Source organism: Camelus bactrianus, chromosome 30 (assembly GCF_048773025.1).
Source record: "Camelus bactrianus isolate YW-2024 breed Bactrian camel chromosome 30, ASM4877302v1, whole genome shotgun sequence".
In the NCBI taxonomy this organism is placed as follows: domain Eukaryota; kingdom Metazoa; phylum Chordata; class Mammalia; order Artiodactyla; family Camelidae; genus Camelus; species Camelus bactrianus.
In genome coordinates this window covers 1,621,840-1,646,647 of record NC_133568.1, presented here as the reverse complement: position 1 = coordinate 1,646,647, position 24,808 = coordinate 1,621,840, and the positions used below count along the sequence as shown (strand labels likewise).

The 24,808-nt window shown below is 45.3% G+C and overlaps 3 long non-coding RNA genes and 1 other non-coding gene across 4 annotated transcripts in view; 2 read left to right on the top strand and 2 right to left on the bottom strand.

Moving 5' to 3' along the window:
* LOC141575602 (uncharacterized) overlaps positions 1 to 13,717 on the top strand; it is a 28,841-nt gene extending 15,124 nt beyond the window's left edge. Inside the window, exon 4 of the long non-coding RNA XR_012503276.1 lies at positions 13,415 to 13,717. This is a non-coding gene — a long non-coding RNA (uncharacterized LOC141575602). The remainder of the gene's footprint in view (positions 1 to 13,414) is intronic.
* Positions 13,718 to 14,105: 388 nt separating this feature from the next.
* LOC141575603 (uncharacterized) lies at positions 14,106 to 16,571 on the top strand. Its single transcript, XR_012503277.1, has 2 exons — positions 14,106 to 14,541; positions 14,798 to 16,571. It is a non-coding gene; the product is annotated as an uncharacterized LOC141575603 (long non-coding RNA).
* Positions 16,572 to 18,910: 2,339 nt separating this feature from the next.
* LOC141575604 (uncharacterized) lies at positions 18,911 to 22,011 on the bottom strand. Its single transcript, XR_012503278.1, has 3 exons — positions 21,865 to 22,011; positions 19,240 to 19,397; positions 18,911 to 19,114 (listed from the first exon to the last, which is right to left on the bottom strand). It is a non-coding gene; the product is annotated as an uncharacterized LOC141575604 (long non-coding RNA).
* On the bottom strand, positions 20,392 to 20,500 carry LOC141575673 (U6 spliceosomal RNA). The gene has a single exon (XR_012503373.1). It is a non-coding gene; the product is annotated as a U6 spliceosomal RNA (small nuclear RNA).
* Positions 22,012 to 24,808: the final 2,797 nt, after the last annotated feature.

Below are 24,808 nucleotides of genomic sequence, written 5' to 3'. Positions count from 1 at the left end.
ACTGCATCCTCTGAAAATGGCTGCCAATTTTAAATAAAATACTTATCTTCCGTCTTGTACAAATCCATCCAGTTTTCATTTTGTAAGTAAACTTCGTTCACATTTAAACACTGGAAAACAATGTATAAATTATATTTTTTCCTTAAATATGGCTGTATGTTGATGAGAGAAACTGCAGTAGATAGAGCAGCACATAGGGTCCTGTGGAAATTTTTGAAGGACTGAAATACCTGAAACTTATTGGAAGATTCTGTTACTGTCAGACCAGTGGGAGTGAGTGTGACCCTGGGGAAGCAATGCTGTGTGACCATCAAAGCCGAGAGGTAGAAAGAAATGGGAGACCTCAGGTCACTGGAGGGTCAGAATAGGGCCATCTTTCAGTGTAGAAGTCCCTGGAGCCACAGGCTTGTGATGCTGACTTTGTCCACATATCTGGTAATGGACATCTGAGGTGTGTAGTTAGAGAATCTGCACCTGCTAACCCCAAGATCTGCATGAATCCTGTTCAGTCATGTGCAGGGCTGGACATTGCTTCTGAATTCTCTGTGATTGAAGTGAGTAATAGACATTCACAATTAATTCACTGATTTCTATACAGAACACTTTAAACATGACCTCAGTTTAAAAATCAATACTCCTAAGCACTTAGTAAAATGTTTCACATGAAAGGTGTCCTGTTGCATGTAGAGGTATAATTTGCCATTAGTCACAGTTAATAAGTCATAAATAACAGACATCTGCCTTGTGATGAGTCTAGTTTTATCTAAAAGTCTTAGAGAGAAGAAGTGAGTTATGCTTTCTCAAATTCAAATTTTATAATCAGCAGTTCTCTTGATTTTGCCTTTGACCCAGTGGTTTTTGAGATTGTGTTATTTAGTTTCCTCATATTTGTGGAGTTTTTTAATTTTGTGCTGTAATTGATTTCTAGTTTCATTTCATTGTGCAACAAAAGATTCTCGGTATGATGTCAGTCTTCTTCAATTTGTAAGGTCCCTTTTGTGACATAACATGTGATCTATCCTGGAAAATATTTTGTTTTCACTTGAAAAAAGTGTGAATTAGTCTGCAACTGGATGAAAAGTTCTGTGTATGTCTGTTAGGTCCATTTGTCTAAAGTGTTGTTTAGGTCCACTGGTTGTTTATTGATTTCTGTCTCAATGTTCTATCCACTGTTGAAAATCAGATATAGAAATGCTTACTATTGTATTGCATTAAATTTCTCCTTTCACATCTGTCAATGTTTGCTTTACATATTTAGATGATCTGATATTAGATGTGTATAAATAATTGCAATTGTTATACCTTCCTAGTGAATTGACATGGTTATAATTACATAATACATTTTTTGTCCCATTTTTGGCTAAAAGTCACATTTGTCTGGGACAAGTATAATAGCCACTCCTGCTTTGTTTCGGTCACCATTTTCATGGAATATCTTTTACCATCACTTTACTTTCAGCCTATGTGTGTCCTTAAATCTAAGATGAATTCTTGTAGACAACATATAGGTGGATCTTGGCTTTTTAATCCATTCAGCCACTATGTATCTTTTTATTAGGGGGTTTAGCCCATTTACAGCTAAAATAATATTTGCTCAAGAATGACTTACTGTTGTCATTTTTGAACTGTTTTCTGTTTGTCTTGCAGTTTTTCTCTTTTTCTTTTCATGTCTTCTTTTGTGTTCCATTGTTTTTGGTATTAATATGTTTTTATTTCTTTTCTCTTTTTTTGTTCTCTACCACAGGTATATTCTTTGTGGTTACCGAGGGGCTTGTTTGCAATACCTGTTAGTTATAACAGCCTATTTTAAGTTGACAGCAACTTAATTTCACTTGCACATAAGACGCCTCTATCTCTCCATTCATATTATATGCTACTGATATCACAGTTTACATACATCTACTTCTATTATGTATCTAGCAATCTAATTTAGTTATAGTTATTTTAAATCTTTCATCTTTTAACTTTTATAGTAGTATTAGTAGCAATTTGCTACCATCATTATAGTAATAGAGTATTCTGTTTTTCTGTATATATTTACCTTTACCATTAAGTTTCAGTTTGTCTTCTGCTCTTGTGTTGCTGTTTAGTATCCTTTTCTTCCAACTTGAAGACTTCCCTCTAACATTTCTTTTAAGAAAGTTCTTGCTAAATTCCTTTAGGTGTGGTTGTCTGAGAAATTCTTTCTCTGTCTCTCTCTTTTTCTTTTTCTTTTTTTTCTTTTTTTTTCTTTTGTGGACAGGTGTAGTATTCTTAGTTGGCAGTTTATCTTTACCTTGCAATATTTTGGTTTATGTTGTCTCAGTCTTTTCTGGCCTCCAAAGTTTCTCCTGAAAATATCAAGTGGTAGCTTTATGTGAATTACCTTGTATTTATATAACAAGTTGATTTTTCTCTTGCTGCTTTCAACAGTCTCTATTTGTCTTGAACTTCTGACAATTTGATTATAGTGTCTTGGTGTGATTCACTTTGAATTCTCTTACTTGATGTCCTTTGGGGTTTCTGGACCTGGATGTCTGTTTTATTCCTCAGGTTTGGAACAAAATTCAGATATGATTTATCTCTATATATTTTCTGCTTCTTTCTGTCTTCCTCTTGGCCCTCCAATATTTTGTCTTTGGACTGATTGATGTTACATAATTCCTTTAAACTATTTTCACATGATTTTATTTATTCCCCCCCCTTTTTTTTTTCATACATTACTCCTTTGACCTCAGAAAGAATCTTTAGGAACACTATTTTGAATTTTCTGTTGGGTATATCGCTTATCTCCATATCATACAGTCATTGTTTTTGGAGTGTATCTTTGTTTTCATTTTGGTTTTTTTTTTCCTTAGGGTATATTCATTATTTCTTCATTTTTCTTGACTCCATGTTAGTTTATTTGCCTTAGACCAAATAGCCTTCTCTCCCAATCTTCAGAGTCTTGCCTTACGTCAGAAATGTTTGGCACAAGTCAGCCCAGCCAGTTTCTAGGTGCCTCTCAAACCTTGTTCTTGCTCATAGTGCCTTTTTTAGGTGCTCCCAGGAGACTGAGGTACTGTCAGTGCCCCAGGAGAGGCAAATTAGAAGCCAGCCCTCAGGCAGCAATTGGACAAGCTGGGGCACTGCATGTGTAGCCTGACACTGTCTGTAGAGAAGGTAGGAGCTGGTCTCTATTGCTGGAGCAAGCCAGGGTGGGTAGTTGTGGGAAAGCCTGCAGGGCCATGAGGAACTGCCACTTTGTTCTCTGCAGACTCCAGGAAACTAATGAGTGCTGGGCTCCAATTGCTCTAAGTGACATACAAGCTAGAGGACAGAGTCAGGCAGTAGCTGGAAAAGTCAGGGTGCTGGATGTGCAGTCAGACTCCTTCCAGGGAGAAGCTGGGCCTTGTTAGTTTTGGCTGGGTCAAGTGAGGGGCAGAAGCTGCAGGGATTACCCCCCTGCCAGCTCAAGCTCACAGAGGGCCCTGCCAGCTTCCAGGGAGAGGAGTGAGTTAGAATGTAGACTTTGGACAGCAGCTGGGAGGGTCAGCCCATGAGATAGATGTGCAGTCTAGCTCCTTCCAGAGAGAAGCTGGAAGTTGATTTTTATTTCCAGCTCAGTCTACACTAAGCCATAGGAATATCTGCTGGAAGAAAAACATCTTGAAAACTGAAAACATTCACGGTTTCACCAGAGCAGAAAGATCACTCTGATTCCAAGACAAGATAGTGAGACTCTTTTGTTGCCAATGCAGAGAGATCTGAGAGCAAAGACAGAGTTAAGAATGCTCAGTGTTTTCAACTAGAAAGGAACTAGATGACTCCACAGTTGATTGAACTATATTTTTTTGTCAAAAGCAATCCAATAAATGTTAGCTCCACCAGAGAAATCTTTCTATGTAGAAAAGGGAAATGTCTGCTCTTTCTACTATGTTATTTTAATTTGCACAGCTTAATGCTTACAGTATTACATTTACTTAGTAAATCTTTAATCCACTTACTCATTCATGCAAGAAATAATCACTGACTTTCCAGCACTGTTTTGTGTCTTAGAGATTGAATACAAGAAAGAACTGAGTACAAGAATCATGATCAGGAAGGCACCAGTGTAGTGATGGACAAACTAGATGTAAACACCTTCAGACAGCTGCCGTGGCTTTGACCAGACATGAATGGGGGCTGATTGAGGTCTGAGGTATGTGGAAGCTTGTCTGGATACTTAAGTAAAGAAGTCTTTGTTGACAGACTCAATGAGACCAGATGGCTGAAGTTTTCTAGCACCACATCTCTGAAGAATTTTCTCTGGGATGAATCCACAAAAGCCTGTAATTCTTGATGGAAATCCACACCACATCATTCAGGTCACTATTTTGTAAAAGTTCACAGATACTCGGGTTCTGATGGGGCTTCCCTGAAGAGTTCTGTGTGCAGAGAGTTGACATGATGCTGCTGGGCAAGGGGACTTTGTGTACAGTTGGCTCAGACCTTGTTTGCTGTTTCTGTGCTGACTTTTTTATATCCTTCAGATACAATCAGGGATATATAGACACTGGAAAACAACAAATGTTTATTGACAAAATTATCACATGAGGTATAGTGTGAAATACCCTGGACATGCTCAGATAAACTCATGACTCTTTATTGATTATTATAAATTTTGAAAACATGTAACAAAGCTGTATTTTTCACTAATTTTAAGTGCATAAGGCAGACAGTGTCAACAAACTGCTGATTCTTAACTATAACTGTGGATAGATCAGCCTGATAGAAACCTCAAGTTTCTCATCTGTGAAACGACTCAACAATTATTTAGGAATTTAAAGAATTCCAGTGAGTTAATATGTAAAGTGCCTTCTATATAGCAAATGCTCAATAAACAAAGTGATAAATCTGTTATTATTAAAATGACAGAGAGCCTTCCAGCAATGCTCAGAATACTGCAGGACTAAACAGGCTTCACGGTGAATTCAGGGTCTGCAGGTGTAACCTCTCTCATCTCTGTACAACTCAGATGTTCATTAAAAGGCATAGGACATACAATTCAGAAGCATAAGCCAGAAGCCCATGAGACTTCTGTACTGAACGGTGGCCCCAGCCTAACCCCTCTCCATTTTCTCTGTGGTCTCCAAACATTAGTTACTATTGTCTGCTTTGTATCTTCATTCGGTCTATCTGTGAAAAGGTAATAGAAGCCTCTCGACTTAATCTAACTGAAGCTGGTCTCTCCAGATCTTCAATAATTTCCACAGGTCCCTAAATTGTATTTCATATGCTATTCTCTTATTATGTTTATGCATTTTTTTAATTGAAATATAGTCATTTTACAATGTTGTGTAATTTGTGGTGTTCATAATGTTTCAGTCATATATATATACATATACATACATATTTTTGTCTTCATATTCTTTTTCATTATAGGTCACTGTAAGATATTGAATAGTTCCCTGTGCTTTACAGTATGAACTTGTTATTTGTTTTATATATAGTAGTTAGTATATGCAAATTTCAAACTCCCAATTTATCCTTTACCACTCCCTTTCATCCCTGGGTACCATAAGTTTGTTTTCAATGTCTGTCAGTCTGTTTCTGTTTTGCAGGTGAGTTCATTTGTGTCTTTTTTTTTTTTTTAAGATTCCACTTATAAATGTAGAAATTTTCTATTTCTGGCTTGCTTCACTTATAATGATGATCTCCAGGTCATCCATGTTGCTGCAAATGATATTATATATACACATTATATACAACTTATATATATATATATATATATATATATATATATATATATATATATATATATATATATATATATATATATAGTTGAGTAGGATTCCATTGTAAAAATTTATCACAATTTTTATCCAGTCATCTATCAATGGACATTTAGGTTGTTTCTATTTCTTGGCTGTTGTAAATAGTACTGCTGTGAACATTGGGGTGCCTGTGTCTTTTTGAATTATATTTTTCTCTAGATATGTGCCCAGGAGTAGGATTGCTGGATCAAATGGTAACAAGTAATTTTTAAATTAACTTCCATATTGTCCTTTAAAGTGGCTACACCAATTTACATTCCCACCAACAGTGTAGGAGGGTGCCCTTTTCACCACATCCTCTGCAGCGTTTATCATTTGTGGACTTTTGAATGATGGCCATTCTGGCTGGTAATAGGTGAAACCTCATAGTAGTTTTGATTTGCATTTCCCTAATAATTAGTGATATTGAGCATTTTTTCGTGTGCCTGTTAGCCATCTGTATGTCTTCCTTGGAGAAATGTCTATTTAGAAGAAATATCTGTCTTCTGCCCATTTTTAAAAATATACTTTTATTTAAGTATAGTGAGTTTACAATGTTGTGTCAATTTCTGGTGTACATCACAATAGTTCAATAATATAGGAACAACATATCTTCATTTTCATATTATTTTTAACTATAAGTTACTACAATATATTGAATAGAGTTTCCTGTGCTATACAGTATAAACTTGTTGTTTATCTATTTTATGTACAGTAACTAGTATCTGCAAATCTCAAACTTTAATTTATCCCTTTCCACATCCTTATCCACTTGGTAACCGTAAGTTTGTTTACTATGTCTGTGAGTCTGTTTTGGTGTTGTAAATAAGTCTGTTTTGGTTTTGTAAATAAGTTAGCCTTTTTTTTTGTTTCTTTGTTTGATTCCACATTTAAGAGATATCATATGGAATGTTTCTCTCTTTCTGATTTACTTCACTTAGAATAGCATTTTCCAGGTTAATCCAAGTTGCTGCAAATTGCATTATTGTATTCTTTTTTTATGACTGAGTAGTATTCTATTGTATAAATATACCACAACTTCTTTCCAGTTATCTGTTAGTGGACATTTAGGTTGTTTCAATGTCTTGTCTATTATAAATAGTGCTGCTATGAAAATTGGGGTGCATGTATCTTTTTGAATGAAGGTTCCCTCTGGACATAAGCCCAGGAATGGGATTGCTGGATCAGATGGTAAGTGTATTTTTAGTCTTTTGAAGACTCTTCATACTGTTTTCCACAATGGCTGCAACAAACTACATTCCCACTAATGGTATAGAGGATTCCTTTTCCTCCAAATCCTCTCCAGCATTTATTCTTTGTGGACGTTTGAATGATGACCATTCAGACTGTTGTGAGGTGATACCTCATTGTACTTTCGACTTGCATTTCTTTGATAATTACTGATATTGAGCATTTTTTCATGTGCCTTTTGTCCATTTGTATGTCTTCTTTGGAGAATTGCTTGCTTAGATCTTCTGCCCATTTTTTAATTGGTTATGATTTTTTCTTATGAAGTTGTATGAGATGCATATATATCCTGGAGATTAAGCCCTTGTCAAATTCATCTTTTACAAATATTTTCTCCCATTCTGTAGGTTGTCTCCTTGTTTTGTTTATGGTTTACTTTGCTGTGACAAAACTTATAAGTTTAATTAGATAGGTCCCATTTGTTTATTTTTGCTTCTATTTCAATTGCTTGGGTAGAATATCCAGGAGAACATTACTGAGATTTATGTGGGATAATGTTTTGCCTATGATTTCCTCTAAGAGGTTTATAGTACCTTGTCTTATGTTTAAAGTTATAAGTCTTTTTGAGTTTCTCTTTGTGTATGGTGTGAGGGAGTATTCTAACTTCATTGATTTACATGCAGCTGTTCAGTTTTCCCAATACCACTGACAGAAGAGACTGTCTTTATTCCATTGTATGTTCTTGCCTCCTTTGTCAAAGATTAATTGACCAAAAATTTGTGGAATGATTTCTGGCATCTCTATGATCTTCCATTGATCCATATGCCTGTTTTTGTTCCAGTACCATGCTGATTTGATTAGTGTAGCTCTGTAGTATTGTCTGAAGCCTGGAAGGATTATTCCTCCAGCTTTGTTCTTTTTCTTCAGTAATGCTTAGGCAGCTCTGGGTCTATTTTGATTCCATATAAATTTTAGTATGATGTGTTCTAGTTCTGTGAAATAAGTCCTGGGTAATTTGATATGAATCACAGTAAATCTGTAGATTGCTTTGGGTATATGGTCATTTTAACAATATTAATTTTTCCAATCCCAAGAATATGGGATATCTTTACATTTCTTTAAATCGTTTTAATTTCCTTAGCATTTTGTAATTCTCCACATATAAGTCTTTAACTTTGTTGGTCAGATTTATTCCTAAGTTTTTTTTTTTTTTTGATATAATCTTAAAAGGAATTATTCCTTTACTTTCCTTTCTGATATTTCACGGTTAGTGTAAAGACATGCCTCTGACTTATGGATGTTAATCTTGTATCCTGCTACTTTGCCAGTTTTTTTTATCAGCTCTAGTAGTCTTTGTGTGGAGCTTTTAGGGTTTTCTATATATAGTATTATGTCATCCATGTATAATGACAATTTTACCTCTTCTCTTCCAGTTTAGAACTGTTTTAACTTCCTTGTCTAATTGCTGTGGCTAGAACTTCCAATGCTATACTGAATAGAAGTGGTGAGACACAAAATTCTTTTCTTGTTCCAGATTTTAGTGGGAAGGCTTTCAACTTTTCACCATTGAGTATTATACTGGCTGTAGTTTTGTCAAAAGAAGCTTTTACTCTCTCGAGATATGTTGCTCTATACCCATTTTGATAAGAGTTTCTATAATAAAAGGTTGTTAAATTCGTGTTGCCTTCTGTCTTCTGTCGGAGAGCGGATTCTGTCAGGTATGAGTCGAGAGCTCTGTGTCCGCCTGCCAGCCCGCCCACCCGGCCCCATCTCGAACGGTGGTCTCTATCACGTGTTCCGTCAGGAGCAGGCACTTTCTGCTTGTTTTTGGAACTTGCTGTCGAGATTCCAGGTTCTGGGCCTGTCCGGATATCTCTTAGAAACGGAAATGTGTGCGTTTTCCCCTTTTTTAAATTGTGTTTGTTTGTTTACTTATTTATTTATTTACTTACTTACATTTATTTATTTATTTAGGCCTTTTTTTTTTTTTGGTTCTTGCTGCTGTTGTTGCTTTCGGTGGTTGTTTGTTTATTCGGGGAGGGGAGGTAATTCGTTTCTTTTGCTGGTGTGTTGCCTGACTTAGTGATTGCCTGACTTACCGACTTCCTTATTGACTTGAACGGAAGTCCTGAAGATCGAACCCTGGACCTCGCGCGTGCTGGGCAGGCACTCTGCCGCTGAGTTCTACGCTCCGTCCTCCCCCTCGCCCCCTCCCCCATTTGGGGGAGGAAAAAAATAAATTTTTCTTTTCTTTTAAACTGAAAACGTCCGTTTGGATCTCCTGCGTGTGTTTCATCCCTGGTTTTCTGGCTTCTAGGAGGTGGAGTTGACCGAGTTCTTGGACTGTTGAGGAGAGGAACCCCTGATGGGCTGCGGTTGTGCTTTTTCTACGGTGTTTTTGTTTTTGTTTTTAAACACCAGAGTAGTTCTACAACTTGATTTTCCTTTGGTGGTGGGTTTTGTCGTTTGTTTTCATGTTTCCTTTCTTTCTTTCTTTCTTTCTTTCTTTCTTTCTTTCTTTCTTTCTTTCTTTCTTTCTTTCTTTCTTTCTTTCTCTTTCTTTCTTTCTTTCTTTCTTTCTTTTACTTTCTTTCTTACTTTATTTCTTTCTTTCTTTCTTTCTTTCTTTCTTTCTTTCTTTCTTTCTTTCTTTCTTTCTTTCTTTCTTTCTTACTTTCTTTCTTTCTTCCTTCCTTCCTTCCTTCCTTCCTTTCTTCCTTTCTTCCTTTCTTCCTTTCTTTCTTCATTTCTTTCTTCCTTCCTTCCTTCCTTCCTTCCTTCCTTTCTTCCTTCCTTCCTTCCTTCCTTTCTTTCTTCCTTCCTTCCTTCCTTCCTTCCTTCCTTCCTTCCTTCCTCCCTCCCTCCCTTTCTTTTTCTTTCTTTCTTTCTTTCTTTCTTTCTTTCTTTCTTTCTTTCTTTCTTTCTTTCTTTCTTTCTTTCTTTCTTTCTTTCTTTCTTTCTTTCTTTCTTTCTTCTCTCTTTTTATTTTAACCTCTACTTTATTGATTTCCTGATCTTTAGGATTTCCTTCCTTCTGCTGACTTTTGGGTGTTTCTGCTCTTCTTTTTTTTAGTTCTTTCAGCTGGTGGGTTCGATTGTTTCTTTGAGATCATTCTTCATTTTTTAGGAAGGCCTGTATCGCTATAAAGTTCCCCCTTAGTGCAGCCTTGGCTGCGTCCCATAAGTTTTGGGTGGTTGGGTTTTCATTTTCATTTGTATCAAGGTTCTCTTTGCTGTTGTTGTTGTTGTTGTTGTTGTTGTTGTTGTTGTTGTTGTTGTTGTTGTTGGGTTTTTTGTTTATTTCAACTCATTGATTTCATCATTCACCCGTTGGTTTTCCGATAGCATGTTGTTTCATCTATATGCTTCCCCTCCCCCCCCCCGCCTTTAGTTACCTTTTAGTTGGCTTCTGTGACTCACTTGTACGTTTTGGAGTTCGGTTGACCCTGTTTGGAAGTCTGTTCACCTATGGCTATAACTGTATGAAACAGATAGTAATAGAATCTCAAACCCATCTAAAAGAGAAAGAAAGGAAGGAGAAGGGGGAAAAAAAAAGTCTCTATTATTTTCTTGCTTCCCTCTGCCACTCTTAATGATTTCGATGTCTTCTTTTACAATTTTGTGTTTATTCTGTTTGGAATGAATGGTAGTGATCACCTTTCCGGTGATGAGTGTCTCATTTTTGTACCATCCTCCTTCTTCTCTATTTAGAGTAGACCTGTTGATGTTTCTTTTAGCATGGGTTCAGTGTTGCTAAACTCTTTTCGTTTTTGCTTGTCTGTGAAGTTCTTTACCTCCCCTTCTATTCTAAAGGATAGCTTTGCTGGATAGAGTATCCTAGGCTGCTTCTTTTTGTTTGTTTTGTTTTGTTTTGTTTTTCATTCAAGAATTTCAATAGATCTTGCCACTCCCTTCTGGCCTGTAGTGTTTGTGTAGAGAAATCCGCTGAGAGCCTTATGGGGGTTCCCTTGGAACTCACTCTTTATTTTTCTCTTGCCGAAAGGCATTTAGGATCATTGCTTTATCCTTGACTCTGGCCATCTTGATTAGCCTATGTCTTGGTGTGGGCCTGTTTGAGTTCTTTCTGTTGGGTACCCTCTGAGCCTCCTGGACTTGGATATCTGATTCCTTCTTTAGATTTGGGAAATTTTCAGTCATGCTTTCTTCGAATATCTTTTCCGTCCCCTTGGTTCTTTCTTCCCCTTCTGGAACCCCTATTGTGCGTAGATGGGCACGCTTTCGAGGGTCCCTTAGGTCCCTAAGATGGTTTTCGTTGTTCTTTATTGGTTTTTCTCTCAGCTGTTCTGATTGGGTTCTTTCTGTTGTCCTGCCTTCTAGGCCACTTATTCGTTCCTCTGCGTGATCTAGCCTGCTTTGGACAGCCTTTAGACCAGTTCTCATTTCAGCCAATGAGTGGACCAGTTCTCCTTGACTCTTCTTTATAGCTTCGATTTCGTTTTTGACGTATAGTATATCTCTCAACACTATCTCTTGGAGTTCCTTCAGGACTTGGATCACTCCTTTTTGGAAATCTTGATCGAGCAGGCCATCCACGTCTATTTCATGGATCGTGCTTTCAGGGAATTTCTCTGGCTCTTTTAATTGGGAGTGGTTCCTTTGCTTCTTCATAATGCTCCTATCTCTCTGGCACTGTGGCTTAAGGAGTATCAGTTATCTATTGGGGTCCTTAAGGAGTTTATGTATTTATCGAAAGCCTAGGCAGGAATAAAACTTTAAAAGAGAGAGGGGGATAGGGGGAGAGAGAGAGAGAGAGACAGAGACAGAGACAGAGGGGGAGAGGGAGAGAGGGGGGTGGGGGGCAGGATGTTAAAAGAATGGAGAAAAAAAGGTTTGAAAACAGTGTACGATCAATAATAGAAGAGCAAGTTGAAGCAGAATAGCAATTGAGTTGAGACGTCTTCTAAAAGCCTTTAAAAACAAATAGAAAAGATCAGAAAATAATATACAATTGTTTCAAAAGTAAATTTTTAAAAGGTAATCGGAAATAGAACAGATTTTAACAAAAGATAAAACAGAGGATTTTAAAAGACGGGAGAAAGAAAAGGTTTGAAGACAGTGTGTAATCATGAATAGAAGAGTCAGTGGAAGCAGAATAGCGATCGAGTTGAGACGTCTTTTAATAACCTTAATAAAAAGGAGGAAAAAAATCGAGAAACAATATTTGAAACCTGTGAATAACCAGTAACAGGAGATCAAAACCAAGAGAATGAAAAAGGGAAGGGGGTGGATGTTTAAAAATAATAATAATAAAGACTTGAAATGAAACATTTAAAAGGGATTAAAGCCGTAAACATATACGACTGTTCAAAAGTAAAGGTTAAAAAGGTAACAGAAGGTAAAACCGATATAAAAGAGATTAAAAAAGAAAAAGGAAAAGAAAAAAAAAAAAAAGAGGAAAAAAAAAAAAAGGATGTGTTCTCCTGGAGACGGTGCGCTCTTAACGGTTTCACCGAGAAGTCTTTCTGTCGTCGCCCTGTTTCGTGAACTCAGCTTGCTGTTTCCGCGGGCCCTCCATCGGCGCCCTCGTCTGTGCTGCCCTCGGTGCCTGTGGGCAAGTAGATCGCACCCCCTCCTGGCACCGCGGTCGGATGCTGCGTTCCTGCCGGGAAGGAGGGAGGGTGGCTGGCCGCCTGCCCTCTCCCGGCGCCGGTCGCTCCGCTGCTCTGTGCGGCTGTGTGCTCCGCCTCGGGTCGGGTCGGCGCTCCTCTCCGTAGGTGGGCTCGGGGAAGACCGTGGAACCGCCCCGCCCCTGCTGCGTTCCAAAACTCGGCTCCTTCTTAGTCTTGGTGGCGCGAGTTCTCTGAGGTACCGGGGCAGATATATAATATCTGCCTCAGGCTGAAAACGAGTCTCAGTCCTGCCTAGGAGGTTGCAGAGCCCCCGGGTGCGGATTCGAGTCTCGGCCCCGCCCCCGCTCCCGCCCCCGCCCCCGCCCGCGCGCTGCGCGCCGCGCGCCAGGGGCTATGGCGGCTGTGGCTGCGCCCCGCCTCTCTTCTCGCGAGAAGGGCCGGTGATGGCGCCGCGGGTCTGAGGAGATGGAGGCTACGGCGCCCCTCCCCCCAGGGCACACCGGCCGTGTTGCTTTGCCTTTCTTTCCCCGTAATGGAAAGAAAGTTGGGGGGCGGGTTGTTCTGCTCTGTATCCCCTCCCGGCCACGGCGCGTGGTGCCGCCGCCACGGTCCTCCGCCCGGCTCGTGCGGCCTGTCCCGGCCCCCGGCTGCCGGCCTGCGACTCGGGCTGGGTGTCGCGGGGACCCTCTGTGCCCGTTTCACTTGGGTCGGTCGGTCAAGGGGCGCTCCGGGCAGATCTGAGACTCGGAGGCTCCCCCACCGTCCCGTCGGCCTCTCCGTTGGAGAGGGGGAGGTTTGGCGAACGAGCCCTATTCCTCCTCTGCCGGTCCCTCCCGCACTGTTTTGCTTTTGACTCTTTCTTTTCTCCTTTTCTCCTACCAGATTTTGGGCGTCTTTGTCTTTCGAAGAGGGCGGTGTTCTGTCGGAGTTCCGCAGGTGGTCTGATTGGCCGAGTGGGTCCGTCGATGTGAGTTTTGGTGTATTTGTGGGAGAGGGTGAGCTACGAGCGTCCTTCTACTCCGCCGTCTTGCTTCTTCTCGGGTTATTTTTGAAGAGTAGGTGCTGGGGATTGAACCCTGGACCTTTATTTTTTGCATGCTAAGCATGGGCTGTACTGCCTGATCTCTAGACCCTCCCCACCGCAACCCCCCCCTTTCCCACCGCCTCCATAGTACTCGATGAATCTCCTACCTAGATATCCATGCTTCCTTGGAATAGGGCCGTCGTTTTCTTCATCGGATTGATGCACGTCTGTGGATTCGTCTCGTTTCTCTCCACTGCGGTGGGTGGCATCGGGGCGTGGGGTGGGGTGGAGTGGCGTGGGCTGGGAACAGTTCTTCACGTGTAGAGGTGGAGCGGAGCGATGAGGATGGTGACTGTTTCCCCGAGTGCTCGCGCCGGGTGATGGAGGCCTGTGGTCTGACTTGGAAGAGGACTCGGGTGACCAGAACAGAGCCTGTGTGGGGTCGTTGTGGAGGGAGGAACTCCACCCCCCCCCCAGCCCCAGCCAAGGCACTCGTACCTCATCGAGGGACGGTCGGCCGAAAACAAACGAAAGCTGTCAGAGGTTTGGGGGTGGGGGTGAAGGGGTGTGTGTGTGTGTGTCTGTGTCTGTGTCTGTGTCTGTGTGTCTGTGCCTGTGTGGTGTGTGTGGTGTGTGTGTGTGTGTGTGTGTGTGTGTGTGTGTGTGTGTGGTGTGTGTGTTTGGTGTGTGTGTGTGTGTGGTGTGTGTGTGTCCCCGTTCCCCATACCACGGTCTCTGGTCGAGGCCCCCACGAGCGGAGAAACGCACGCCAGGCCGTCCGTGCTCCTGGTTGTCTGGCCGCGTGTCCCTGCCACCCAGAGATCCCGAACCGTCCCGCTCGCTCCCCTGCCATGTGCCATGTGCCACCTTCCTGTCGGCCGGGCGCTATTTTAGACCCTGCGAAGAAGTCGACCAGACGGCCGGGCCGGGCCGGGCCGGGCCGAGCCGAGCCGAGCCGATCTGAGCCGAGCCCGTCCAGGCTGGGGTGGGTGGTGCTGGGTTCAGAGGAGTGGGGTACAAGCGGGAGGCGGGCGTCGATGGAGGGGAGGGGGAGGGGGAGCAGGGATGACGATGGTCTGGGGCTTGGCTTGTGGGGTGGGGGTGGGAGGGATGGTAGCCATCCTATGACTTTCTCTCCCTACCCCGCCTTTTGCAAGTCTGTTCGAGTGACAAGGTGGTGCTGGTTTCTGGCTGGTGCACACCATAGTGATTCTGTTCTTCTTTTTCCTGGTCTTTTTCAGGAACCCTCGTCCCGAGGGACTGAATCTAGTGCCCTGTGCTGCGCGGTATGACCTAGGGGTCGAATCTGCCAGGAGAGGACTTACAAGGATTTGGAGGATCCTGGAAAACTGCTACCATCCAGAATCCTACATGGATGTTCAAGATCTTGTGGATGGACGGACGGACGGACAGAAGACGGATCGAATGGAGGCCCCGCCCCATCCCCTGGACCCCTAGGCCCAGGAGGATCGTGATGGGTCTGGAAAGGACTCTTCCGACGAGGGTCTCGGGATGGACTTTCTCTGTCCGCGGAAGGTGTTTCTGCACAAAGAGGAAGAGAGGGGTGTTCTCGGCCAGAGATCCCGAACCGCCTCCTTTCAGGGATCCGCTCCAGTCAGGGTTGGGGTCGGGGTCAGAACGCAGCCACCGACAGCTCCCCTCCCTCGTCTTGGCTCTCCAACTTGGGAAACCCTCCTCCCTGCCCCCTCACCCATCTTCTCGTCAGCCGGCCTCCAGCTTCCCCGTGCCAACCACCTCTCTCATGCTGCCGGACTTTCCTCCTCCTTGGGCTGCCAGGAAGCTCTCCCGCTCCTCCACGTGCTTTGGCTTGGAATCCCTGACAAACACAAGCGGTGCTGGTGGGCGGGGCCGCGGGCGGTGGCAGAAGGACTCCCTTCATCTTATGGGAGCGATTTTTATCTCCATAGAGGTGGCGATTGAGAAAACACATAAAATCACTCAGAAGAATACCCATGTGTAGTATCCCTGACCTAGATCCGTGTCTGTCTGTCTGTCTGTCTGTCTGTCTGTCTGTCTCTCTGTCTCTCTCTGTCTCTCTCTCTCTCTGCCTCTCTGTCTCTCTCTCTCTCTCTCTGCCTCTCTCTCCATTTCGCTATTCTGTGTGTGTGTGTGCGCGCGCGCGCATGCGTGTCTGTCTGTCTCCCTTGTCTCTCTTTCCTCTCCTCTCCCCTCCTCTCCTCTTCCCTGTTCTCCCCCCTTCCCCCTCACCCCTCCACTCCTCTCTTCTCCCCTCCACTCCTCTCCTCTCCCTCTTCTCCTCTCCCCTCGCCTCTTCTCATTTCCCCTCCCCTCCCCTCTTTTCCCTCCTCTCCTTTCCTGTCCTCTCCCCTTTTATCCCTCCTCTCCTCTGCTCTCTCTCTCTCTCTCTCTCTTTCTCTCTCTCTCTCTCTCTCGCTCTCTCTCTCCCCCCTTCACTTCCCTCCCTCCTCCCTACCCCCTCAACCCCTACCTTCACAGGGCCTCATAGATTGCAATCGGTTTCCATGAAATGTGATGAAGAGGGAATGAATTTTAGAATGATATCCGCATGCCATCGAATCCTTCTTCCCCAGGGATAGCGACTTATTTGTGGTCGTGTTTGTTTTTGTTTTTCTTGTTGTTTTGGGGCGCATCGAGGGCGCAGGAGGCGTTGGGAGTGAGGGTGATGTTTCTCTTTCTGTCTGTCTCCTCCTTAGGACGGATTTTAAGAGGAGGGAGGACTCACAGAAATCTACCATCTTGTCTCGTACTGCAGCTGTGTTTGAGCTTCCTATACGATCTGGGCGGAACACTCCCCACCCTCACCTCAAGCTGCCATTGCCGCCCCCTCAGCCCCCTGCACCCCCGTCCAGTCCCACACTTGGGGCGGTGGTTGGGCATGGGGGGATGTTGGCGGGGTGGTGGTTGGTGGGGGGTGGGGTGGTGGAGGAAACCAGAAAACAGACCACTGTGGCACGTGGGTGACTGGGGCTTCAGGGTGAAGGAGGATGAATAAAATGGCCGGAATTAGGCTAACGGATTGCTTCTTCTTTTTTTGGCGGGGGGGGAGGGGAGGATCATTAGGTCATTCATTCATTCATTCACTCATTCATTTGCTGGGGGTGGTGTCATTCGGTTTCTTATGCTCGCCCTGAAAACGGTCAACTGTCCTGACTGACTGGTTGCTGCTCACGGTTCCAGGCCTGTTGTTGAAACTGGAAGCTATCGATCTTACTGTTTCTACTGTATTTCACTCATTGAAAGTCATCATCATGCTGGGTCTCTGAGTCTTTCTCCGAGGAGAAGGTCTGTCACGGGACTAGTGACCTGACAAAATAGCCTGAGTGACCGAGAAGGCCACACCTTGAGTGCTTATGAGATAACGAGATCTAACCACCAGCCTCTATAGAATGGGTCACCTGGAGGCATCGTGACACCATTCTGAGTCTTCTGATGAGAAAACGATTCTGTGGATGGTGATCGATGCCCGATTGTTTGAGCTATGGCTCTAGAACCACCCCACCCACTCCATCCCCAAGGTGGGTACACAGTTTTGAAGACGCTAGCCTGCTGTGAATCCCCTTTGCCCGGCAGAGCGATAAAATGGCCTTTTTGCTTCTAAGCTCCAAGACCTTGTCTCTGGATTCTTGGGCTCGTCGGGGATGGGGGCCGAACTTTTGGCAACAAGCGTGCTTCAGAAACAGCGGATGCCCGAGAAGGACACTCTGCCTCTCCCTCTTCTTCCGGGCCTGAAATGGGGAGGAAAAAAAAATCGCTTCCCCTGGAAGCCGGAGTCCGGAGCCCACCATCCGGAGGGACTTCTGGCTTGGCCTTCTCCTGGGGTGGGGGGGAGGGCACGCCACTGCACGTGTTCTTTGTCAACTCCCTGTTTCTCTCTTCTCGAGTTATCTCTTTGGGACGGCTCCCACACTGGGTGAAAACAGACAGACAGGCTGGTATGTCTCCCTACCCCACCCTTCGCCCCCAAATGACTGATCTCCTGTCCCATCAGAATCACCACTTGTTTTCCAACGTGGCTTTCTTGGATCCTGGAGGACTTGTAAAGGAAAAGCCCAGCTGGGCTAACAAGCTAAAGTCACAAATCTAAGTGTGATAAGTGTCCGTTTACTGATCTAAGTTCTGCTGGGCTAACTCGTAAATCTGAAGTTTAGTGTCAGTTTACTGGGCTAACAAGCTAACTCGTAAATCCAAGCTCAACAAGTGTCAGTAACGTGATCTGTTCCAAATTGATAAGCTCCAGTGTACTGATCCTTTGCTTTTTGTTGTTTGAGTCTTATTGGCGAATAGACCCATATTTGTAATTAACCCTATGAAACCTCATGTGCACTTCTTGGGGGTGCTCAGAGCTTCGGAGCAGAAGCCCCTCTGAGCCCGCCGGCATAATAAATCTGAGTACTCCAACCCTCAGAGTGGTGCTTGTTTCTTGGCTGGCCTGTCATTTCCGTAACAGACTGATATCAACTTAGAGCCAAGATGGGCGCAGAACTGAAGGAGCTTCTCGGCTGGCCTAAGAAGCCTGTCGTCGTGATGTGGGAGGCATTCTTTACGAGGGACCTATCTGATTAAGTGCTTGACCGCCTTTTGGACTTTGAACCAACTTGGAGATAGGAACTAGGATGAGAGGTCACCCGAAATAGCTCAGCAAACTCTTCTCCATCCTTAGAAGACAGACAGACAGACAGACAGACAGACAGAGTGTGTGTGTGTGTGTGCGCCCACGCGCGCGCACGTGTTTGTGCGCGTGCGGGGGTGTGGGAGAGGGAGGAGATGACGTCAGCGTACTGGACACTGTTTCAGTGACATGGGGAGTGCTGTCAACTAGGAAGGAACGTCATGTATTCTTCAGCCTTGTGTCTGTACAGGTGGGTACACTCAGGGTTCCAGAAAGGATGGGATATTCCTGGCAGTCGTCTACTGCCCTGGCATCGAGGGCTGGCTGGCTGGCTGGCTGTCATCCAAAGTGGAGGCTCTCGTGAAAGGGACGGAACCGAGTCCCGAGGAGATGCCTCCTTCACTGACTTTCATGCAAACACAGTGGACCACAGCCTCCGGAAAGAGGGTGGGTGGCACACGTGGCCCCAGTCTGTTCTGTCCATTCGGCAAATGGCCTGGGTTAGGGGAAACCCAGCATGGCGACCATCCGACAGGCCGACCCACCGACCCACGGACGTGCTCGGTTTCTCCCAGCTCCCTGGATGACCTCCCCCACCCACCCCCACCCCACCCGCATTCCTTCACCCACCGTGGTGTCTGGTGTCAGGGCACTTGGAAGATGACTCCCATTGTTCAATAGACAGGGGCAGGAAGATTCCTATAGGACCGCAAAAACAGTCAACTGGCCATACATACATACATACATACGTACAAACTTTTTGTCCCCAGAGGCCTCAGACCTCCTCTCTCTGGACCCGCTGAACCCCAGTAACTGGCCCCCATTCAACTGCCACATAGTAGGGGTCATCCAGACGTTCTTGGGATGGTAGGTATGACTTCCAAAGGGGTTGAAGCCTTCCTTCCCCCGCTGCAAGCCTGATGCCCTCAGCATGGCCAGGACACTGCTACAAACAAACAAACAAACAAACAAATAAACAAACAAACACACACACACCACCACCACCACCAACAACAACAACAACAACGACAACAAAAGACAAACACATGCGTATGTGACTTGGGGACATACTTTCCGCAGCCTCCAGGGACGAAGGCACTCGCTTCACTGGGTAAATCCTACGAGGCTTCACTAAAGCGCTTGCCAACTTACTTCTCAGAAGGATCGATCTCTGCCCCCATCACCCGCCATCATCAGGCAAGGTCGTCAGAATCCATGGGAGGTATAGACTAGAAGAAGAAGTAGAGGAATGAGGAGGAGGAGGTGGAGGAGGAGAATCAGTGACATGAGGTGTGTACGACTTCTTGTCTCCAAGAGGATTGAGTTTTAAATGTTTTTTCTTTTCAGATACAAGGGAAAATAAACTTTTGTTTTTTCCCCTTCCTTTCCTTTTAGAGGCGGACACCCACATGGTAACTATCATACCTCTGTCAGCAGAATGGAACCCTTTCTCTTTTTCTCCCTCCCTGACCCTTCTGGGATTCAGAAATCCTCCGTGAGGATTTTTCTATTCTTGGCAGCAGAGTTATTAGCATCATTGACTTGGAGGCAAAAACTTAGGTTTCCATTAAACTGGGATAGACATGCATGGATAAGAGATACTAGTGCTACTCGTTTTCCTTAGGGTTCCCCTGTGTCTGTGGGGCGTGTGTGTGTGTGTGTGTGTGTGTGTGTCTGTGTCTGTGTCTGTGTCTGTGTCTGTGTCTGTCTGCCTGCCTGCCTGCCTGCCTGCCTGCCTGCCTGCCTGTTTATTGTAGGAACTCTCTGTCAATGGAAGTATAGTTGACTTACAATGTTGTGTTCATTTATGACGTACGGCATAGTGATTCACTTATTCACACACACACACACACACACACACACACACGTATACTTTTTCAGGATAGGTTATTACAAGCTATTGAACATAGTTCCCTGTGCTAGACAGTAGGACCTACTTGTGTACCTAGTTTGTATAGGGTGGTTTATATCTGCTAATCCCAAACTCCTGATTTATCCCTCTGCCCTCCCCCGTTCCTCCACCCTACCCTGTCCCCTGTGTTAACCATCGGTTTCTTTTCCATGTCTGCGAGTCCAGTCTGTTTCTGGTTTGTAAATAGGTTCCTTGGAGTCTTTTTAAAATGGAGTTATTTATGTATGGATGGGTGTCTTGACTTACTTTCAGATCCCACCTAGAAGTGATGGCATAGGATATCTGTCTTTCTCTGGGTGACTGACATCACTAAAGCTACGGAACGCTTCACGTATGTGTGTGTGTCGTCCACGTTCAGGGGCCGTGCTGATCTTCTCTGGATGGTTCCCATGTTAGTCGATGTGCTGTGGCAGCAAGCGCTTGCCTTAGGGTTTTTGTCTCAACCTGAAAGCCGGCCCGGAGACTGAAGGTCTTCTAGTTGCCTCCACTATCTGCCTAGGACCATCTCCACGAACGTTTCCCATTTTCTCTCACCCTTTTGTCTTGGCATCATTGAGTACTAAAATGCTCCGTCTCCTGAAGCCCTGCAGACTGAAGCTGGGCAACGGGAGGTAAACGTCAGAGAAATGGCCACAACAGCTCCTGTGGAAACCATCCTAGGGCCTGTTTTTGGAGGAGCCGCTCAGAGAGTTGAGCCGAACACCCCAGGACATCATCAGAGGCATTTCATACTGCTCGAGCCGTTTCGATGACCCCGATGTGTGGAAATCTCCTACCAGACTGACCCCCTACTCCCGGCCCTGATTCTGGTTTCTCATCTGCTCCAATGATTAACCTTTGTGCTGTACTTTGGTTTTCCACACAAGTGCCTCTTAGGCGATACCTGACTGCTTGCTCCCTAGGCCTAGCTTCAGAAGCCCATCGACACCACCGCCTCATGAGACGAGATACTACAACTGTTTCCTTGAACAGACCTGTTCTCAGAACTAAGAAACTGGGTCCATGAAACGCAGGCCCTCTAGGAAACTATTCCCTCCCTCCTGCCCCCACACCACACGCACCCACGCACGCATGGACGCACACGCACAGTCAACAGCCCAGCTTTTAATGTGTAAAACTTCCAGGGAAGTTACAGAATAGGCAAATGTTGGGGTCCAGAGTAGGCTGCCCCAAAATGTGCCCGATGGACTATGCTGAATGAAAGGGACTTCACAACTGGCCAAGGGGGAGGGTATAGGTCAGTGGTAGAGTGTGTGCTTAGCAAGCAAGCACAAGGTCCTGGGTTTAATCCCCAGTACCTCCGGTCAAAAATAAATACATAAAATCGAATTCCTCTCCCCGCCCCCCCCAAAGTATACACTGCTGTATGTCAACTCTGTCTCAATAAAACTGGAAGAAAAAAAGGAAAAAAAATGATTTAACAAAAGAAAGAAAGAAACAAAGAACTGCCCGAGGCAAGAGGAACACTCTGGCCCTCCTTTCTGCCTCCCTGGAAGCAGGGGAAAAAGAATTTTGTTTTTTTAAAGTCTCCCATCCCAGAGGAATCTATCAAGTCGGAGGTCTGCTTCCATGCCCTTCCATGATTCTCAAACGGTGTAGTGGGGTTTACCCAGATTAGGAAAAGGAGGGGACTCCTTTGGCCTGAGACCAGGCGAGATTCTCCCCCTCCCTCCCGCCTCCCTCCGTGCAGTTGGGACGGGGTGGCCTAAGGGTGGGGAAATTGAAACCAAAGAACAAAAGCCGTTCAACAGAGAGGAGCCGGAGGCCAAGTCAAAGGCTCTGACCTGAGCACAGAGCTTTCTGCATTTGAATGAAGCGATTGAACGAGGCCCTGCCGAATGGATCCTCCTGACGTCCCCGCCCCCGCTTCCAGGAGACAGTCAGTCGATTTGGGACCGATCGGTGGAGAAGGCCTGTGAGGCGGCGGAGGCGGCGGCGGTGGCGGCGGCGGCGGCGGAAGCAGCGGCGGGGGCGGGGGGGGGTGGTGCGCGGGCGGGGGCGGGACCAACGGTCGCTCCAACTCTGCCTGACTGCCTGCCTGCCTGCGGGGCTGAGGCCTGAGGGCCACGCTGGTTCCTGCCACTCAGGGAAACTTCTGCGGGTGTTGCCGAAAGATCGCCCTCCCCCACCCCGTCCCTGACGAGCCAAATAACCCAGAGACAGGGTCTTAGAGTTTAGAAGAAAAGAGGCAGCTTGATTGCTTTGCTGGGCAAAGGGGACTCACAGCAGGCTAGTGCCCTCCAAACTGTGAACCCGTCTTGGGGTTGGGGTTTCATGCTTCTGTGGACGAACAGGTTGGAGCATGAAAGGGAATCACAACAGGCGGGAGCACAAAAGGTGCTCATGATCAACAAGGGTCTCTGATGAAACTTCCTCCTAAATCTGGATGAGTGTCTGGTAACATGGGACCTCCTGGTGGTCTAGTAGGTCATCAGCCCGTGACCTTCTTTATCTGGTCAGACTCACCCGGCGGCACCAGCGCCACGGAGGAACTCGGGGTGGGGGGTGGGGGGTGGGAGGGGGCTGGTCGTTCTCCTGAGCTTATCCTCCCGTGACTCCCTTCCTGGGGAAAGACTCAGACGCCAAACATGATTGTCAAGTTGAACGATCAGAGGAAGGTCAAATCAAACAGTTAGAATCGACAACTTTAGCTGTTTTTAACAGTGGGCCTGGAGCTGGGAGCGGTGTCTGGTCAGTCGAGTTTGCTGATCATTCTAAAAGCAAGCAGTAAGCATAAAGCCAAAAATTGGCTTAGCCTAAGTGCGGCCACTTCATGATTCCTCCTTCACTGGGGGCTGAGGCGTGGGGGAGGGCGGGGGTGGGGGACAGGACTGAGGTGGCGGCGAACTTCTCCGTGAATGCTCGGAGCCGAACTGCTCTCTGGGCCTAGGTCTGAAAAAGGCCTGAGTCTCAGCTATGACAGTTTCTCTCTCTTTCTGGGCACATGGACTGACTCGCCCCGCATCCTCCCATCCTGTCAGACCCTTTGGACACACACCTCCACCTGAAGAGTTCTTTGGCCTCGTCCAGAAAAAACAAACACACGCACGAACAAAACCAAACGAGCACACAGAAACCCTGCTGATCTCCTTGGACCCCATTCACTTCGGAGAGTCCCTCTCGTAGAAATCCCCTCTGCTCGATGATTTCACCACAGCCGCCTCCCTTTCTCCGGCACAGTGACCCCCCCACCCCCACCCCTGCGTGGGCCCTGTCCCTCTACCTATCAAAAACCAAACCCCAGGAGAAAAGAAAATCAGAATGCTGTTTTGAGCCACTGGATCTGTGAAAGGAACCAAACAGAAAGCTGAAATAACCAAACCAGCCGAACACCAAAAGCGAACAGACAGATACCCCAGAAAGAAGGGCACGCTGACCCTTGCCCCTTTCCTTCCTGGAATCAGGACATAACATAGATCTACACCCCACCCCCCACCCCACCCTCCCCAGATGTCTTCTTTATGCCGGAACGAGAGTGACGTTCTTATTGTCAACGGTGCTGTTATGGAAATGACAGGCCGGCCAAGAAACAAGCACCACTCGGAGGGTTGGAGTACTCAGATTTATTACGCCGGCGGGCTCAGAGGGGCTTCTGCTCCTAAGCCTTTAGCACCTCCAAGACGTGCACATGAGGTTTTATAGGGTTAAGTACCAGCTTGGGGTATTCGGCCAATAGGCACGCAATAGCTTTAGCAACATCATTATCACGAAAGTAGAGGCAGTGAGGCAGCAAACCAACATTTCAAGGCCAGATATGTCTCTTTGAAAATCCAGCTGGCTAGCAAAATATGAACAGGGAATCAGCAAACCGGCACTTATTAATTTAGATTTACGACTTAGCCCAGCAGAACTCAGATCAGTAATCCGACACTTGTTACACTTAGATTTGCGACTTAGCTTGTTAGCCCAGCTGGGCTTTTCCTTCACAGTGTAAAGCGGAGAAGGAGAGAATTCTGTACAAACAGACCTCGATGAAAAGAATCCTCACCCTCTTTTAGGCCCCCACCTCAACACACGTGCGCGCACACACACACACACACACATGCATGCACGCACGCGCGCGTATAGTTACTCCTGTTCTCTCTCTTTCTCTCTCCCTCTTCCTTTCTTACTGATTTTTTAAAAATGTTTACTGATAACACAGAAAAAAATTGCTTAAATGTTGTCCAGGAATGATATTCATTTTTGAAAACATGATATATATTGTAAAGGATTTGGGCTCCCTTAGAAAAATCCCAGTCCAGGCACGATTGTATAGCACCTCCTTTCACTTTCAAGTGTCTCATTTCAGACAATAAAGTAGCCAGTCATCTTCCTTATGCATGACCTTTGTAACTGGCACAAGTCAAACGGCACAAAATTCAGACCCAATCTCCTGATCCATATGATTCTCATATTCTTTTTTTTTTTTTTTTTTTAGCGAGTCCAGAAGCTATGGGTCTGTGCCAACCACCCGTGGCTGTTCACTATCCAGCATTTCTTCCATTATATTTATGTTGTCCTGTTTCTTGGAAGTATTAGTGCAGCTACTTTTCCCGATGGTCTGTCTCTGTCTCTGTCTCTCACTCTTTTCTCCTTCTTTTTTTTGGGGGGGGAGGAGGGGGATGGGTTTGATTAGGTTATTTATTTATTTTAATGGTGGTTCTGGGGATTGAACCCAGGGCATCATGCATGCTAAGCAGGCACTCTAACAATGATCTATATCCTTCTCTACACCGCCCCCCCGAC